The sequence below is a fragment of the Bos indicus x Bos taurus genome, chromosome 19, assembly GCF_003369695.1.
Source record: "Bos indicus x Bos taurus breed Angus x Brahman F1 hybrid chromosome 19, Bos_hybrid_MaternalHap_v2.0, whole genome shotgun sequence".
NCBI classification, from domain to species: domain Eukaryota; kingdom Metazoa; phylum Chordata; class Mammalia; order Artiodactyla; family Bovidae; genus Bos; species Bos indicus x Bos taurus.
In genome coordinates, this window is record NC_040094.1 from 41,012,935 (window position 1) to 41,030,058 (window position 17,124).

The following is a 17,124-nucleotide window of genomic DNA, read 5'->3' on the forward strand; positions in this document are numbered from 1 at the left end:
AGCAGTACCCAGTATCCCCTGCGCTCTAGAGAAGAGGGGTTGCTGAGGGACTCTGTGTTGGCCCAGGTTTAACTTTTACTCTGCTGGGGCTCCTTTCCTCCTTCTCCCTCAGTGTGTCCCACTGGTTGGTAAGAGAGCTGGATGTCTGAACCTCCCACCTTGACACCTCGAAGGTTATCATGCAGACCATTCTCTAAGTCCCAAAGCCATGGAGGAGGTGAAGGAAGACATTTCAGAGACGTCAGTGCCATGATGTCCATCAATACCTGGAGAGAGAAGCCAAGGAGAAGAGACAGTGACCAGAGAGGGAGCCAGGAGGAGATGCCTGCTCCTGAAAAAGCCTTCTTACCCCATCCTGTCTCACGCATCCTCTCACATGCTGACAAGGCTCTGTGCCCAGGTTGTGCTGGGTTTCCTGGCTGGTGATCCTGCTCTGCCGTACAGGCAGCTGGCTCTCTGCTACAGCACAGAGCACATGCTGGGGTCTCTCACACTTCTTTCTAACTCTTCTCAGTGTGTCTGTGGTGCAGATTCCTTGGGATGAAGAAGGGGACTGTGGCCCTGGAAGTAGGAAGATGGTGGGCTCTTGGGTCCTGTAGGTGCCTGTCTGCCTGGCTGGAGTGGCTGTAGGGAGGGAGAAGGCTGCTGGCAGCTCAGCTGAGCTCAAGGTTCTGGTGACTCATAACAATAGAGGGTGGCTCATGATAACGACAGAGGAGAAGGCATCTGGGCCTGTTAGAGCTCCCTTTTGCCCCATTTCTCCCCAACTCTGTGCTCTGTGGATAGAGGTCTCTCATCTGGATTGTGGGGCAAGGAGAGACCCCAGCTAAGAAGAGAGGGAAATGGGAGAGAAGATGGCAGGGAATGCTGAGCATTCCCAGGGAGAGGCTTCTCAGTGAGGAAAGGATAGGAGAGGCTAGTTACTCTTACTCTACTGTGTCCATGGGCTACACACAGGGTAATGTGCTGGGCAGCTCAGCACTCCTGGGCAGACACAGCTACTGCTCCCTGCCCTCTCTTGCCTGCCACAGCTCTGGGCACCCAGCTGACACCCAGAAAAATTTTTTTAAGTAGGGGGGCACTATTTTAAGACCAGAACCTGGAAGGATTACCACTTGGTCTTATACTTTCTTTGCTGGAAACAGAAACTGTGGTCTTCAAAGGTGCCGATTTTCTCTTCCCTTACAGGCCAAGTAGGCGACGTGCATCTTCTCCAGACTTTCTGAATCAGGGGGATGATAAAATACTATGTTTAAGGTCACACCAGCAGCACAGGGCCAGAAAAAGGACCAGGAGAACTAGCCATGCCCCTGACCACAGTCCCAGGGGCCTCCCTGTTTCAGCAAAAGGAAATAAGGATCTTGGATACCAGTATATCTAGACAGTTAATAAATATCCTCTTCCTAACCTCAGAGAAGAATCGGAGGAGAGTTCTCTGAGAGAACCTAAGTTTTCATTTGCCTATTTCTATTCTTTTCACTGATGGCAGCTCTGCTGTCCAGCAGGGATGAGGGGCCCCTCTGCTGGGATGCTCCTAGGGATCCAGAGACAGTTTTGGCTGGACAAAGGGACAGGCCAGCTGCTCTTTGTGTAGGGAGATGTGACCAGTTCCACCCCCCCAGCTCTTCCTGGCAGCATCAGGAACCCAGGGACCCCTGCTGGAACACCCATAATAAAGCTCAACCCTGAACTGAACGGACGTATCACCTGGCTCTGCTGTAAAAGTGGTGCTGTGAGGGGGAGGCTCGGGGCACCAGGCGGGGTGCAGGCTGGTGTGGGGAGTTCAGCTTCAGGAGATACAAGGATCACTCCACAATACCACCTCTTAAACCTTCTCCTCAACCCTCCTTTAACTTCCACCTCCATTTAGCTGACTCCACTTCTGGCTACCTCATGCCCTCCAATCTGAGAAGACATGGTAAGTAGTTGTCTGTTCGCTACACTTCTTTCTCTCTCACTCTCCTCTGCTCCTCCCAACTCCCAGCCAAGAGTTACCCCATTTGACCTCTTCCCATCGGTGAAAGCCCTCTGGTTCTGAACCCAGAATCCCCAGCCTCTGAAACCCTCCTTCTTTTGAGAATGCCACTCTGGCTCTGAGACTGACTCACCAGTCCTCATCCTCCACATAAGTATAGCGAGGCCAAGACAAGTATGCCCACTGGCACCAAGGGCCCTGACCTGAAGCAAAGGGCAGCTCTAGGGGTACAGCAGAACTTGGCCCTGAATGTGTATATGCCTGTGCATTGGGCACACTGGTTTATTAGTGTTATTTCAGCATTGTGATGCAGAGAGAGTAAGTGTAACAGCTGCTCCTTGCTTGCAGTGTTTATTGTTACCTAGAGACAACCTCCTGGCTTTTTCCCAGCTCCCCCCCCCCACCCAGCTTACCCCCCTCCCTGCCAACAGTCCTCCCCTCCCCACACTGATGGGAAATTTATGGCTTGCCCATACCATCTCTTTAACCCTCTCCTGTCCATAAGAGAGGTGGGCCAAGGGAAGCCAAAGTGAGCAGTGGGCGTGCCTAGGTCCCAGCAGGGTAGAATAGTTCATGGAGGAGGGAAGGAAAGACAGAGGGACGGAAGACACCTCTTCTTCCCAATCTGTGTCTGGACTCAGGCCCCAGTTTCCTTCCTGACTGTCATGTTGAGAGAAAAGTCTTAGGATCCCAGGCTTCTCACAAGATTATTCTCTTTCCTGGGTATCTCTAAGCGCCCCCCTCCCCAGTGGACTGGCTGCTCCTGAGCAAGTACAGCAAGGTAGTATTGAGACAGGAGGAATAAATGCAGAATGGCAGAATCCCCCGGGCCCCTCCTTTCTACGAGATGTCATATTGAGACAAACAAGAGGCTCTGGCATGAACGATGCTGGCTGGACCTCCACAGCTGAGTAGATGTCAAACATGAAGCTGGCTGCTGAGCCTGGTGGGGAAAACAGCCCACCTTACCTTCACCCTGAGCCCAGCACTAAGGTCCTGAGAGAGTCCCAGGCCACCCTTCAAGCTGATCTCCTTGTTCTAGTTTGCTAATCCATTTTCTCCTGCTCATTGTTTGGTTTGATACATTGGGGAAGATCCAAGAGACCAAGGGAACTGAGGCCTCAGCAGTCCTGGGGAAAGAGAAACTCCTCTATCCCCTCTGGTCCCAGGACCTTTCATGGAGGGGCATCATGTCATATATTCACCATCCCCACTGGAAACAAGAGAGGTAACGGGATAGGATTTGAGCAGAAACGATAGAGGTTAGATATATGGAAAAACTTACTCATGGAATATAAGACTTCAGAATGGATCTACTTCTCTTTAGAGACTTTTCTTTTGCCTTGGATGGTTTTAAGTCTGTGTTTACCCAAGGGGCATTGGAAGAACAGGGGTAATTTTCTGGGGCTCCTCCAGACATGTACCTCAGTGCAGTTTCCTCCTCAGTTCTAAACCTAGCGTGTGTGGTTAGATTGCAAATTTATGGGCTGACAGCCTTGAGTTCCAATGCCAGTGCTGCTGTTTACTAGCTGTGCTACCTTGGTAAATCCCTTAACCTCTTTTAGGCCTGGTTTCCTTGTCTGTGAAATGCAGATAACCTTTTAAGATGGTGAAGAGAATTTAGTGAAATAATATGTGTAAAGTACCTCGGGAAGTGCCTGATACCGAGTAGGTGCTCAGTCACTGGTGGTTGATACAGTAGAGTCTACTACTTTTTCAGAGTCATCAGGGCTGACATTTCTTCAAAGACTCTTATGAATCCCCTGGAATTATAGCCACATGTGAGTTTGTGCAAATGCTGGGGGTAATGTCCATAGTTTTATTGATGATTTGAAACAGGGTGGCAGTCTCCTGGAAAGGAAGTAGCCCCAGTCCTTTGAGTCACACGCCAGAAGAAGTCAGTTTCCCCATACCCATGACTTCAGCTAGGAGTTCCTCAGGTAGTGTCCTGCCTGGAAGTACAACTTCATCTAGAATGGAGCTGGGAGAGACAGCCAGTAAGATAACACAGAGGAATGGAAATCCCTGGTGGTCCAGTGGTTAGGACCCCGTGCTTCCACTGCAGGGGGCATGTGTGTTCCAGCCCTCGTCAGGGAACTAAGATCCTACATGCTGTGCAGCACAGCCAAAATAAAAGGAGAGCAGCACGGAGCACTTGCCAAGCACTTTACAGTTTGTAAGTGCGTTTACCTATATTCGCTGTTTTAAATACCCAGAACATCTCAGTAAAATGAAGGACTACTGGCATTGTTCTTGGTGTATTATATTTTTAAGTATGTTTAAAGTCTGTAGACTATTTCATCACCTAGATATGTCATGATTTATAAAGTTCATCCACTATTTTAATCATTTAGATATGTTTACTGTTACAGATAATACCATGATGAACATCCTACCACATAAAACTTTGTGTTTTTTTTTTTTCATGTTTTATTGAGGTAGAATTGATATATAACATTTTATTAGTTTCAGGTTACAACATAATGGTTCAATATTTGTATATATTGCAAAATTATCACACAGTGAGTCTAGTTAACATCCATCACCATAATACTTACAGAATTCTTTTTTTCTTGTGAAAAACTTCCTGTAATGTTTAAAGTAAATTCAAGGGAGTGGAATTACTGTTACATCAGATACAAATACCCCACTCCCCATAGTTATAATCATTTTATTGATGCAATGAGAATAATATTTTTTAATCTTCCTCTTTGGAATTCTGCAGTGGGAACACAAGGGCAGGCCCTTCTCTCTCCTATACCCAGCAGAAACATTAATAATCTATCATATCCTTTTTAAAAATTAAGGTAATTGCAGTTGTAAAAATAATACAGAGAGTTCCCTTATACATTTTGCCCACATTCACCCAGTAGTAACATTTTGTAAAACTGTAGCATAACATCACAGCCAGAATATTGCCATTATTTCAATCCACCAGTCTTAGTCATATTTCCCTGGTTTTACCTGTCTGTTAAGTTCTATGCAGTTTTATAACCTCTGTAAATTCTTAAATCTGCTACCACAGTTCCAGCACCACAAGGATTCTTCATGTTACCCTTTTAATGATCACGCCTCTACGTCACCCCCTTCTTAACCCTTGACAACCACCAATATATCCTCTACTTCTAAAATTTTGTCATTTGAAAATAGAATCATACACTGTGTAACTTTTGGGGATTAAATTTTTTTCATTCAGCTTAATCCTCTGGAGATCCATCCGAGTTTTTTAATGTATCAGTAGTTTATTTTATTTATTTCAAGATATGGATGTACCACAGATGTACCATGTTTAACCATTAATCTATTAAAGAATACTGAATACAACATTGTAAATCAGCTATACTCCAATAAAATTAAAAGTTTTTTGAAAAGGAATACTTTGTGCTCTGACTTTGTGCTCACTTAGCAACTAATGAAAAAGCCTATTCTTGGTGACCTGAGTGTTGTTTCATATTCACGATTATTAAGTTTCTTAACCCTTCAGTCATGGCACCCACTATTACTTCCATCTCATAGACAGGGAAAATTGAGGCTCATAAATGATTTTCCCATGGTCACATGCTGTTAAATGGCAAAGAAGACCTTGGGACTCAAGACAATAGGGCTCTTTCTACTACAGCAGGCTTTCTCAGACCTTGACTAAGGTTGCTGGGAAGACGATGTGGAAAAGAGAGATGTCAGAGGCAGGAAGAGCACTGATGCAGCCTGGGTCAGTTCAGGTCTTCACTGCTAACTTTGCTTCATAGGTTACAAGAGCAGTGTCATGAAGGTAAAGAATCTGCCTGCCAGTGTAGGAAATGCAAGAGATGCAGGTTCAGTCCCTGGGTTGGGAAGATTTCCTAAAGCAGCGAATGGCAACCCAACCCAGTATTCTTGTCTAGAAAATCCCATGGGTAGAGGAACCTGGCAGGCTACACTCCACAAATCGCAAAGACGGACACAAGTGAGCACGCCAAGTGCCCATATCCTGAAGCAGGGGGCAACATAGCCTGTGCATTTGAAATCATTTCCCCTTTGACACCTCAAGGCTGAAGTGGATGAAGCCCGTGAGCAGTCTTCCCACAGACCTGGGACCTGGAATGGGAAAGGGAAAACTCAGCCTTTGGGTATGTATCAGAGGACGAATAGCCAAGGCTGTCCTTGGAAATGTGAAGTTGAGTGTCTCTGATGACGTCTGAGGAAACTGAGTCCCATGACAAGTGAGCTTTCTATTCTGGGGTGACAGGTGGGTGGCAGAAATAGCATTTTAATAGTAAGGGAGAAGTAGCATTTTAATTTTTTTTGTGGTGGGGAACTATAGGTCATTTACACACCGCACATACACCTTGGGTGGGCTCAGTGTCTGGGACACGGTACGAGGCAAGCAGAGTGGAGTAAAAAAATGCCAGTTCACCATTTGCCTCTGCAGCTGCAACCAAAAGTATGCTCGGGCTTCAGAAGAGGCTTGCCTTCAGCATCCTCCGCTGTGACAAAAAGAAGGTCTGGTTAGGCCCCAATAAGACTAATGAAGTCACCGATGCCGCCTCACATCAGCAGCTCTAGAAGCTGATCAAAGGTGGGCTGATGATCTGGAAGACTATGATGGTCCATTCCCAGGCCCGATGCTGGAAAGACACCTTGACCCACTGGAACGGGATCCACCTAGGCACAGGTAAGGCAAAGGGTACTGCCAGTGCTCCGATGAGAAGGTAACCTGGATGAGGAGGCTGAGAATTCTGTGCCGGCTTCTCAGAAGATACTGTGAGCCTAAGAAGACTGACCACTTCATGTATCACAGCCTATACCTTAAAGTGAAGGGTAATATGTTCAAAAACAAGCAGATTCTTGTGGAACATATCCGCAAGCTGAAGGCAGACTAGGCTTGCAAGAAGCTTCTGGCAGACCAGGCTGAGGCCCACAGGTTGAAGACCAAGGAAGCCCACAAGCACCATGAAGAGCGGTTCAAGGCCAAGAAGGAGGAAATCATAAGGACTCTGTCCAAGAAGGAAGAAACCAAGAAATAAAGTTCTCCCTCTCTTCTCTGTACATACTGGCCTTGGCAACTACAAGCATCACTCATTCAATTAAAAAAACAAGTCTTTATCTGCCTAAAATAAAAGCCAGTTCACACTTAGTCCTCCCTTTACCACTGCTGTTTCTTTCCAAATCATGGACAGCTAAGTCGGAAGGAGCTAGAGAAATCATTTGGTCTATCCCTAAGCCTCTGGGCACTGGCGGAAGCTGACAGGTGGAAACCTAGAGTCAGCCCAAACGTGATGAATGGCAGAGATGCCAGCTTGCAGGAGAGAAAGTTTGGCTTTCCTCCTGGGAGCTATGTCTGGCCAAAGGCTGCCTCCTCCCACCTCCTGCTAGGACTGGATTTTTTTTTTACAGTTGCTGTTACCATTGCTCCCCTGGCCTATTCCAGTGGCTGTGGTGGACTTGTAACAACTTTCCCTATCTACTTACAGCTCAGGAACCAAACTGAGAGTACATAGCATTCTTCTCCATCTCCCTTGGCCCATCAGAAATGGCAAATCTTCTTCCAACGCACCCTCCGTCCTTATCCAGCAATTTCAGCCATGGGGGATAAACACTGAGGGCTTCAGAATTTATAAGGAGTACTTTGCATTCTTGAAATTATCAGAGATATCCGTTCTAAACCTTTTTTGGGGGTGGAATTTGGTGTTTGTTTTTTTTTTTAATTTGTTTGTTTTTGTCTTTTTGCCCCGCACTGAGGCTTACAGGAACTTAGTTCCCCAACCAGGGATTGAACCTGGGCCGTTGGCTGTGAAAGCGCAGAGTCCTAACCACTGGATAGTCAGGAAATTCCCTGGGTAGAAGTTCTTAGACAAAAGGAGGCCACTTTTACTGGCTCTTATTCCCAGTGAGATTCCTGACTGTCAGAGGCCTGAAATGTGGAGACAGCTACCTGCCCTTCAAGCCAAGATGGCACCTAACCAGGAAACCCCAAGACCTCTGCTTCTTCCCTTCCCTTGGCTGCCCCTCCACTCCAGGTACCCTCCTCTCCTGCCACCACTCCCTTTCCATTCCTCTTTTCTCTCTCTCAGCAAGTTTTTTATGTGATTACAGGCACTGCATGGTAATTAGTGCTAAACTCATTTGCACAACTACAGTTAATTGGCTACAACAATTAATTAATGTGTTGGAAATTTGGCACTGGAAAAAAAAAGTTTGTCATCAAAAAAAACGGCAAAAATTTTAGAGTGAGATACCCATAAAAATCGAGCGCAGGCTTCAAAAGCCCAGCTGGGCCTCAAACTTAAGGCTGGCCCCAGATGCCTTCCGACTCTCAACTTCAATACATTTTCCTCTTTCCTCTTTCATTTTTTCCCTCTTCCTTTCTCTATTTCTCTTCTTGCTCTTTTTTTTTTTTTTTTTTTTACAACTTAAGCAAACTCATTTCCCTGATAAAATATAGCATGACTAATGGCTAGAGCATGTAAAAATCATTGGGAAAATGTCCTTGGAAGACGAATGCATTTTCAGCAGAATAATTAACTTAATTAACAAATTCACATGCATATTCATCAGGCTATTAATGTCTTCTCGGCTCAGCTTGATGAACATTGCGGTAATAACCATCTCATTTACATACTGCATTCTACTGCGATCCAAAACAGAGACAACATACAGGCGTACACACACGCACACACACACACACGCTTGCACCACTACACACAACATGCCTAGGCCGCTTTGACTTCCAGGTTGGCTGGCGGGAAGAGAGAGAGAGAGGTGTGGGAAGCCCGACTAGGTGGTATGATTTGTAGAGGGTCATGAGTGAGGTGGGCCAAGGACGCCCACGTGTGAATGAGAGAACTTTAATATTCTCTTCCTCTGCCTCTTTTTCCTTATTTCCTTTTCTCTGTGTCATTTTCTTCCTTCTTCTCCACTGCACCCCGCCCCCCCCAACCATGTCTCTCGAGGGAAAAACTTGGTATCCGTGCCAGCTCCCCCCCACCTTCCTTTCCTCCCTCTCTCTCCTCCTTCCCCTCTCCCAACTGCTGCCAGCCGGCATCAGCGCCGAATTGCCATCTCCTTGAGCTCTCTGTGGAGCAATCTCAGAGAGCAGTAAGGTGTGACGCGGGGCTCTGCCGGCTTCGCAGCACCGCCTGCGGAAAGAGCGCAGGATGGCGGAGGAAGATTAAGAGAAATCGCGAGCAGGGCTCGGCTGCCATTGGTGTGTGCAAACGCCGAGGAGGAAGGGAGAGGGAGCGCGAGGAGGGGGGGGGCGGGTAGGAAGGGAGGGGGGAAACCAGCAGCTGTCGGCCTAATTCTTCTAACACTCTGCTTGTGGTCATATTAGAAAAACAGATTATGCCCCTCGGTGCCACTCACTTATACTTGACATACGTTAATGTTCTGTATCTCCATTCTCCCGGCTTGACGACAGTGGACTTCAGGTCTAGGAGAATGGGGGCCTGGGGGGCCAAGGGGCAAAAAAAAAAAAAGACCCTGCCTCTTCTTTCTTCCTGACCTCCAACCCCAGTCTGTACTTGCCCTTTAGAAAGGAAAGCTGGGCCCAGAATTTGCATCGGATGCCACCATTTGGCCCTGCTTTTTTCAGCCCCTTCGGGGGTGCAGAGGTCAGAGGACACCTGGAGGTCCTTTCTCCTAAAAGTCACTCCCCCTTTAGAGTCCTAATAAGTCACTTAATAAACCAAGTGTGACCAGCTTTGTGGCATCCCCAGCCATAACGTTCCTATGTGCCCTCCCCTCTCAAATCAGAAGCTGGGGGTCAGAGAAAGGGGTGTATGAGAGGTGCTGCTCCGTGAGGGGGTCATAGAGAAGGCATAAGCAAAGTAAGGCCAGGATTGTTTCTGGGTTGCTGTGGAAACCAGGTTCCCTCCTCCTGGCAGGAAGGGAGGAGTGCCTGAGGCCTTCCTCCTTCCACCAATCCTGAAGGCTATACAGGCGGAGTTTGCTAAGGCCTGGGGACTAGGGCTGGTCTTGGAGGACAGACCCACGGTTGCCCAGAAACCCTGCCTGCCAGGCTATAGCCCTTCAACCCCACCTTCCCTACCCTTTCACCCCAATATTCCGTCAGAGGAGGCTTTTTCCTCTAGGTGCCTTTTTCCTCTAGGTGCCTTGTCCTCTATGGAGACCTGTTGCTTAGCAACCACTGGTGCCTTCTTCCTAATAACTCACAGGGACTGAGAGATATAATATCTGTCTCTATATTCAGTTTCCCTCCCTTGTCTATTTATATTTAATAGCTGAAGCCCTGTCTTGGGTTCCCTTGGCATCTGTTTTAGAAGGAATAAGCTGCAGCCTTATAAAGTTACACCTGAGGAAGAACTTCCAAACAAGGAAGAGTAGGAGAATAGAGGGGAGTAGGTAGTAAAGCTGTGAAATCATATTAAGTATAGAGAGAGGAAAAAATACAGTATTTAGGACTTGGAATGTGGGGAAGGGGTGTCCAAAGGGACTCCTAAGGGTCCACTCAGGACCTGGAATGGATGTTTCCTGACCTGGCACACCCTGCCCTGCCCCTCTACCCTCACCATATCCAGTCTAGAGCACTCTCGTGTTTCCATATATGGCAGGGTCATCCCTCTGGGGATGTCCGGTTTTCTAATGTCTGGATTTTGGTGTCCAAGGGGAGGGTGCCATGTGGGTGTGTGTCCATTGAGACCTGGGTTTTTCAGGGAAGATCTTCTGAGCTCTCCACTAGAAAACCTGGCAGACTTGTCCTGCCAGGGGAAACAGTACAATAATGGACAAAAATGAAGAGCACAGAAGGCCCAAGAGTAGCCTAGAGGCTGCGTGTAGCGTCAGGAAACCTGCGTGTAGGTCCCCTCTCCTTATTGTCCTGTGATTCAAGTGATTCACTTCATCTTTTAAACTCATTGTTGCTTTATGTGTAAATCAAAAATAACATTTACCTCCCTGGACTTTAGCAGGATCAGTTAAAGTCGTAATGTGAAAGGAAACACCTTGGAAGCTATCAAATTTAACCAAAATATTATTTTAAAGTTTGGCAAAGGTCTGTCTGCTGGGAAGAGGGAAGCATCAAGAGTCCAGCCTGGCCCTGGGCTTAGGAACACCTTTAGTTTGTTGGCCAGAAAAGTGTGATTCTTTGCCCTCTCCTCGATGGGGTAGGGAGCTTTAAATCAAAATCAAAGCTATCTAAGGAGAGTAGCACATGGTGTCCTTACCCCCACATCCATTCCCAACCTCTGACCTCTAGTTCTTCTTGTCAGTGCCCCACTGTGACCCTCCACCCTTATCCCCAGTCAGCATTTCCCCTGCCATTGTGCTCGCTTACAGGCTGTACAATTTCACCCTCTATACCCCCCTTCTTGGCACCTCCTCCAACCCGAGCCTTCTGTGGGAGACAGATGGGGTGTCTGCAATGGAAAAGGCTCTGGGCTCTACGCCGCCTTGGGTGGGCAGCCCCCCTCCTCATCTCCCCACTACTCCCTCTCCCTACCTAAGACACTCAGATTCACCCCGGGCAGCTTTGAGAGCTGCTGAGGATTCCAACTCTCTTCTCAGCCTCAGCCCCAGAAGCACAGGGCCAGAATGCCATCTTTCTCAGAGACCTAGACCCTAGCCCCTCTTCATGGAAGACCAGGGCAAAGGAAGAAGAGTTGGGGGATGGGAGAGCTCTATGTAAGGCGCCTAATGTGGAAAGGCAGGGAGAGACCCAGAGTCCTTCACTGAGGACTGGATGGCTGGGGTTTGGGGCCTGAGTTGACAGAGGAGGCTAAGCCTAGGCAGTTCCTTTGTTCCAGAAGTCGGGGGTCCCTAGAGGGAGGCTCAGCTTAGGGAGGGGGGAAAGGGAGCTAATATTACAGAGCGCCAACTGTGAGCCAGGCACCATGCCAGTGCCTTTCCATACCTGTACTCACAGCTAGCAGGTGAAGAGTCAGGGCAAATAGGTGTCTTGCGAGCTCACAGCGTCTCTCGGCACAGTTGACCACCTCCTCCTCTGAGTCTGTGATGTCAGTGCCAATTATCCTACCACTCTGGCTGCTCTTTCTCTGTCTCCTTTGCAAGCTCATCCTCAACTCCTCAGATGCAGCCAAGTCCCCCGATTATATACTTTCATGTACTATATATCCTTCTTTCATTGCATTTAGCACAGTTATTTCATACTTATTGGTGCAGTCATTTGAATAATGATCCTATTTCCATCTCCAGATGGAAAGTTCTACAAGGACAGTGACTATCTGTGTCCGTGTTCACCAGTGGCTCCCAGTGCCCAGCACAGTGCTTAGCATAAAGCAGCTCTTTAGTAAATATTTGTTGAATGAATGGAAAAAAAAAAGGACAAAAAGCTTTCTGGCCTAAACTCAGCTTCCTAGCTACTCCCCCACCCAGAGCTGACTCTTCTGCAATGGGTAGAACAGGCAACGAGGTGCCTGGGAGGCCAGGTACCTCATTCTCCCTGGAAAAAGCTATCAGGACAGGCCAAGTCCTGGATATGGGGCCCTTGCCCTGCCGGAAACTGGCCCTGCTTATATGCTCTCCAGCTTCTCTAGACATTGAAAGAATTCAGTCCTAACAATGTCTCTGCATATTGGGGCCAGAAGTCACTCATGACGGAAGGGAGGAGTTCCACCAGGGAAGGGTGCTCTGCATAAAACCCCTCTTTTCTGCCTTAGCTGAGACTGTCAGACCATCAGCTCCCACCCCTCTGTCTTCTTCCTCTGGGCTTCAGGGAAGCGGATGGTTTGACCAAGTGGCAGGGATAAATGGTAAGAGCAGGACAGTCTGCTTGTTCTTGCAATGTCGGGGGTCAGGGCGGAGCTAGTGACGAGCCTCAGCCAGGTGATTGGAACAGAGGAGCACAGGATCCAGCAGCCTCAAGTCCTCTGGAGTTGAACTCCCTAGACCCTGGGAAGCAGGAGTGGCCAGTCCAGGGCTTTATCTGACCTCTGGGCTGCCCCTGCCATCTGACCTCAAATAATATTCCTGAGTCTGCAGAAAGTTAGAGTTACCAAGCCCAGCAACCCTTTGCTCTCCCAGGCCACTCCTCATTCTAGCCAATCACCTAGCCCAGAGCATCTCTCCCACCCAACTCAGGACCAATACCCAGTCCCCATGGCAGCCTCTCACCCAGCCCCCTTATCCTGACCTGCCCCTCAGCACCAGGCACCCGGGGTCATAGATCTGGAAGCCATTCTAGGCAGTGCTGCTCTCTGACCCTACCTGTTCTCTGGGCTCCTAATGAAGTAGGACAACTCAGGCTATGGGCCAAGTCCTTGTGTCCTCATCAAAAGCAACATCTGTCCCCTCCAAGAAGATAATCCTGTGGAGGGGGGCGGGGGCGGTGAGACAGGCACAGGGTAGGAACCCCCATCCTGCCTGGGCCCTCACCCCAGATTCCACCGCAGGCACAGATTGAGAATGAGGGCCAACAGAGCTGCAGAGGCCTACACTCACGCTTACCCTGCCCGGGCCTTCATGCCTCTGAGCCTCTGAACGCAAGAGCCCCTCCTTGACTCACCCAGCTACCTGGGCTGCTGCTGCTGCCAAGCCAGCCTTCTTTTATTCATGCGTTGTTTTATTGCTGGCAAATGCTGCTGCTTGCCGCTGTTGGAGGCGTTCCTGCCAAATCCATCCCAACATCTTGGCCTGGCATCAGGGCGGCATGCTAATGTGGAAATTTAAAGAGCCGCTCAGCTTTAAATCGGAATTTTAAATGAGCAGCAGTGCTCCAGAGGGACCCAGGCAAAATCGAACAGTATCTGATCCACCCTTCCTACCCCCACTCCCATAGCATGACCTCACTTCCTCCCACCTCTCCCCTTCACCTGGACTCTAGATGAGGGAGTGTCACTGGACACACTAGTGGAAGAAGGAATCGGTATGAGGTGGAGTCATCTAGGCCAGTAAGGAGCTGGAAACTTCCCTCCCCCCGACCAGGACTGGGAAGGGATTCACTACTTGCTGTCATGGGCAAATGGAAGCAGAGAACCTCTACACAAGGGAACAGGGCTCGGGACGGTGAGACTGACGTTCCTACCTCATATCCCATTTTACCCAAAACCCAGAAGTGAAGCCCTAGAGCAGAGCAGAGAGAAGGTGGCATTCCATGAAGACACTCCCATGCCACGTACCCTTGTGCACCCTGGGATATGTGCACACAGCTGGGCATGCAGATCGGAACGCTTCCTGAGTCTCCCTGTGGCACCTACACACACACCTTGTATGTCACCTAGCACCTCCACACGTACCTTGTACATTATGCATCTGAGGAGAAAAACTATTCACACGCGCAAGGAGTCCTTCTTCCCATATCCAGTCCATTGTTCTAACCAGGCAAGCTGGCTTTTGCAAGTTGCTAGCCAGAGCTGTGGCTCAGGTTTTTCCAAGAATCCCAATGCACTAACATTCCCCTGGCAGCTACCTTGAGTCTGCTGTAGTGCTGACACTGGTGACACAGCCCCACAGCAACTCTGCCAGGACAGGGGTGGGGGCACCTGAGCCCATCCACTGTATCTGTCATGGCTGCAACGTGGCGCCTGCTCTGGTGACCACCGGGTGACAGACTCGGAGATCGCACCTCTCTCAGAGATCTGAGAGAGGTTCTAGGCATAACCTTGGTTTCAGAGGGAAGAGGGGACAGATGGGAAGTGAGGGGGACAGAATCTGTGCCTCTCTGTGGCTCCCTTTCCTGCTGACCTGTCTCCACCCATTATCAGAAAGCCTTTATGAGTGCCTACCCTCAGGGAGACACTGCTTAGTTCACACAGTGCCTCATGATATTCTGCACTGGGTTGATGACAGCCCCAGAATCTGGATGTGCTGTCTCCACTGGAGGATCCACAGTAACTCACACGGTAACCTCAACCTTATCCACATTAGGCCGCCAGGCCAAGGGATGCTCCCTGACCTTCTCCAAGATCCCCCTCCCTCAAAGATGGAGCCAACTCCTCTGTGGACTGGTGTGGCTGCCAGCCAAGAGGCTTGGGGCAGGCCTGGGGCATGCAGCTGGCACCTGCCCACCAGATCCCCAAGGAGCACCTTCTTCCTCACTCCACAGCTCCAGTTAGATGGCCCCTGGGCTACAGGGAGTCAGAGCTCACCACTCCCCATTCTCAGAGAAAAACTCGAGCTGAAAAAACCCATCACCTCCCTTTCTACTGCAACATGCTCCAAGATCCTCCACCCAGGCCGAAGATACTAAAGACGTACCAGGTCCTGCCTTTTTCCAGGCAGGACCAAGCACTTAATACAGGAGGACTTGAGGGCCTGGACTGGAATTATGGGAGAAATTACCAAGGTTCAAGAGATGGTTGAGGATGAAGAACTCAATGGGAGTGAGATGGGACAGGGGGACATGAAGCGAAGGGGCTGAGTGAATCTGCATCTCTCATCTAATTAGCAACATGTAAATAACATGCAAATAACCCCCTCTTTGTTTAGAGACCAAAGAGTCTGCTTTTTCAGAAGTGGCTATAGAGGGACCACCAGAAAAGGTCTCTGAGATCCTCAGACATGGGACACCCAGGCTCAACAGAGGCCAGAGTGGGACTTCCCTGGTGGTCCAGTGGTTCGGACTCTGCTCTTCTACTACAGGGGGAATGGGTTCAATCCCTGTTTGGGGAAGTAGGATCCTGCATGCCATTAGGAGAGAGAGAGGCCAGAGTGTGGCCATCTTGTTCTAGATTATTCCCTGGATAGACTCTCTCTTTGGGCTTCAGTTTCCTTACATATGAAATGGCAGGGCTGGACTCTAAGGCTTCTGTCCACCTCCGACAGTCTGGGGTCCTCTGATTGCTGCCCGGTGCCAGTCCAGGGCAGAGGGGCTGATTCCATTCAGGGGTAGAAGCTACTTGGCTCTCTTGCCCCTGCCGCCCATCTCAGCAATTCTGTCATGCCACCCCCACATCCTCACACACCAGCCACTCCATGCGCGGGCAGTCTCCTGACGGCAATATTTTCTCTCACTGCATGCCTTTCCCCACCCCGCTTCCTCTGTCTGTATGCCTTCCTGCTTTAGCCCTTCACCTGGGTAACTTCTCCGGCTGCAACAGGCTTGCCTACCTGACTCTTCCACCCTCTGGGCATCCCTATGCACTGTGTACTTCTCCCATTTCCTGCTAGACTGTGACTCCTAGAGGGCAGGTGCTGGGTTTTGTTCAAGAAGGAATCTCCAATGCAAGTGTATTGGTTTCCCCAGACTGCTGTAACAAATTCCCACAACCTTGGTGACTTATAAGAGAAATGCATTCGCTTACATTTCTGGAGGCCAGTGGTTCAACACCAGTTCCACTGGGCCAAAATCAAGGTGGGAGCTGGACTGAGCTCTCTCTGTAGGCTGTCAGGGAGATTCTGTTCTTTCAGCTTCCAGAGGCTGCTGGCCTTCCTTTGGTTGTGGGTGCATCACTCCAATTTCTGCCTCTGTCTCACATCGTCTTCTGTTCTTCTCTGTGTGTGTCACCTCCCCTGCCTCTCTCTTATAATGACACTGTGGCATTAGTGCCCACCCACATGATCCAGGATACTCTATTTCAAGATTCTTAGCCTAATCACAGTTGCAAAAGACCCTTTTTCCAGATAAGGTAAGGTTCACAGTCACAGGTTTGAGGGATTAGGAGTGGACATATCTTTAGACTACCAAAATAAGCAAAGATGGCTTTAAATGTGCCATCTGATGAGCACTTGCCATGTGCCAGACACCAGATAGACATTTTTCTCACTGCATTTAAGTCTCATGGTGAAGGTACTGTGACAGGTAGATAGTAATGCGTCTACTCCACAGATAAGGAAACTGTATAAGGCTCAGAGAGAGGGAGTCCTCTGGCCAAACTCACATAGCTGATGACGGGACAGAACAGGATCTAAAACCAGACGGCCTTGGACTTCTTCCCTGGTGGCCCAGTGGTTAAGAATCAGCCTGCCAGTGCAGGGGACGTAAGTTCGATCCCTGGTGTTGCCGCCGCACCACAACTACTGAGCCTGCGCTCTAGACCCCACGTGGCATAACTACTGAAGCGTGTGCATCTGGAGCCCATGCTCCGCAACAAGAGAAGCCACCACAGTGAGCAGCCCGGGCACCACAACCAGAGAAAGTCCACATGCAGCAACAAAAACCCAGCACAGCCAAAAAGAAAATAAATTATTAATAGTTAATAATAATTTTTAAAAAACAGATGAGCTTGGCTCCAAAGACAGCATGATTTTTGCCTCAC

General features: G+C 49.0%; 1 protein-coding gene and 1 pseudogene across 4 annotated transcripts in view; both read left to right on the forward strand.

The window, feature by feature from the left end:
- Positions 1–5,350, forward strand: part of CDK12 (cyclin dependent kinase 12) — a 63,688-nt gene extending 58,338 nt beyond the window's left edge. For 3 of the 4 annotated variants that reach the window (XR_003507029.1, XR_003507028.1, XR_003507030.1), the window contains one exon: positions 113–5,350. The gene's annotated coding sequence lies outside the window, so the exon portion shown is untranslated. The remainder of the gene's footprint in view (positions 1–112) is intronic. The other variant, XR_003507031.1, reaches the window with a different exon arrangement.
- A 545-nt stretch (positions 5,351–5,895) lies between these two features.
- On the forward strand, positions 5,896–6,985 carry LOC113878150 (annotated as a pseudogene).
- Positions 6,986–17,124: the final 10,139 nt, after the last annotated feature.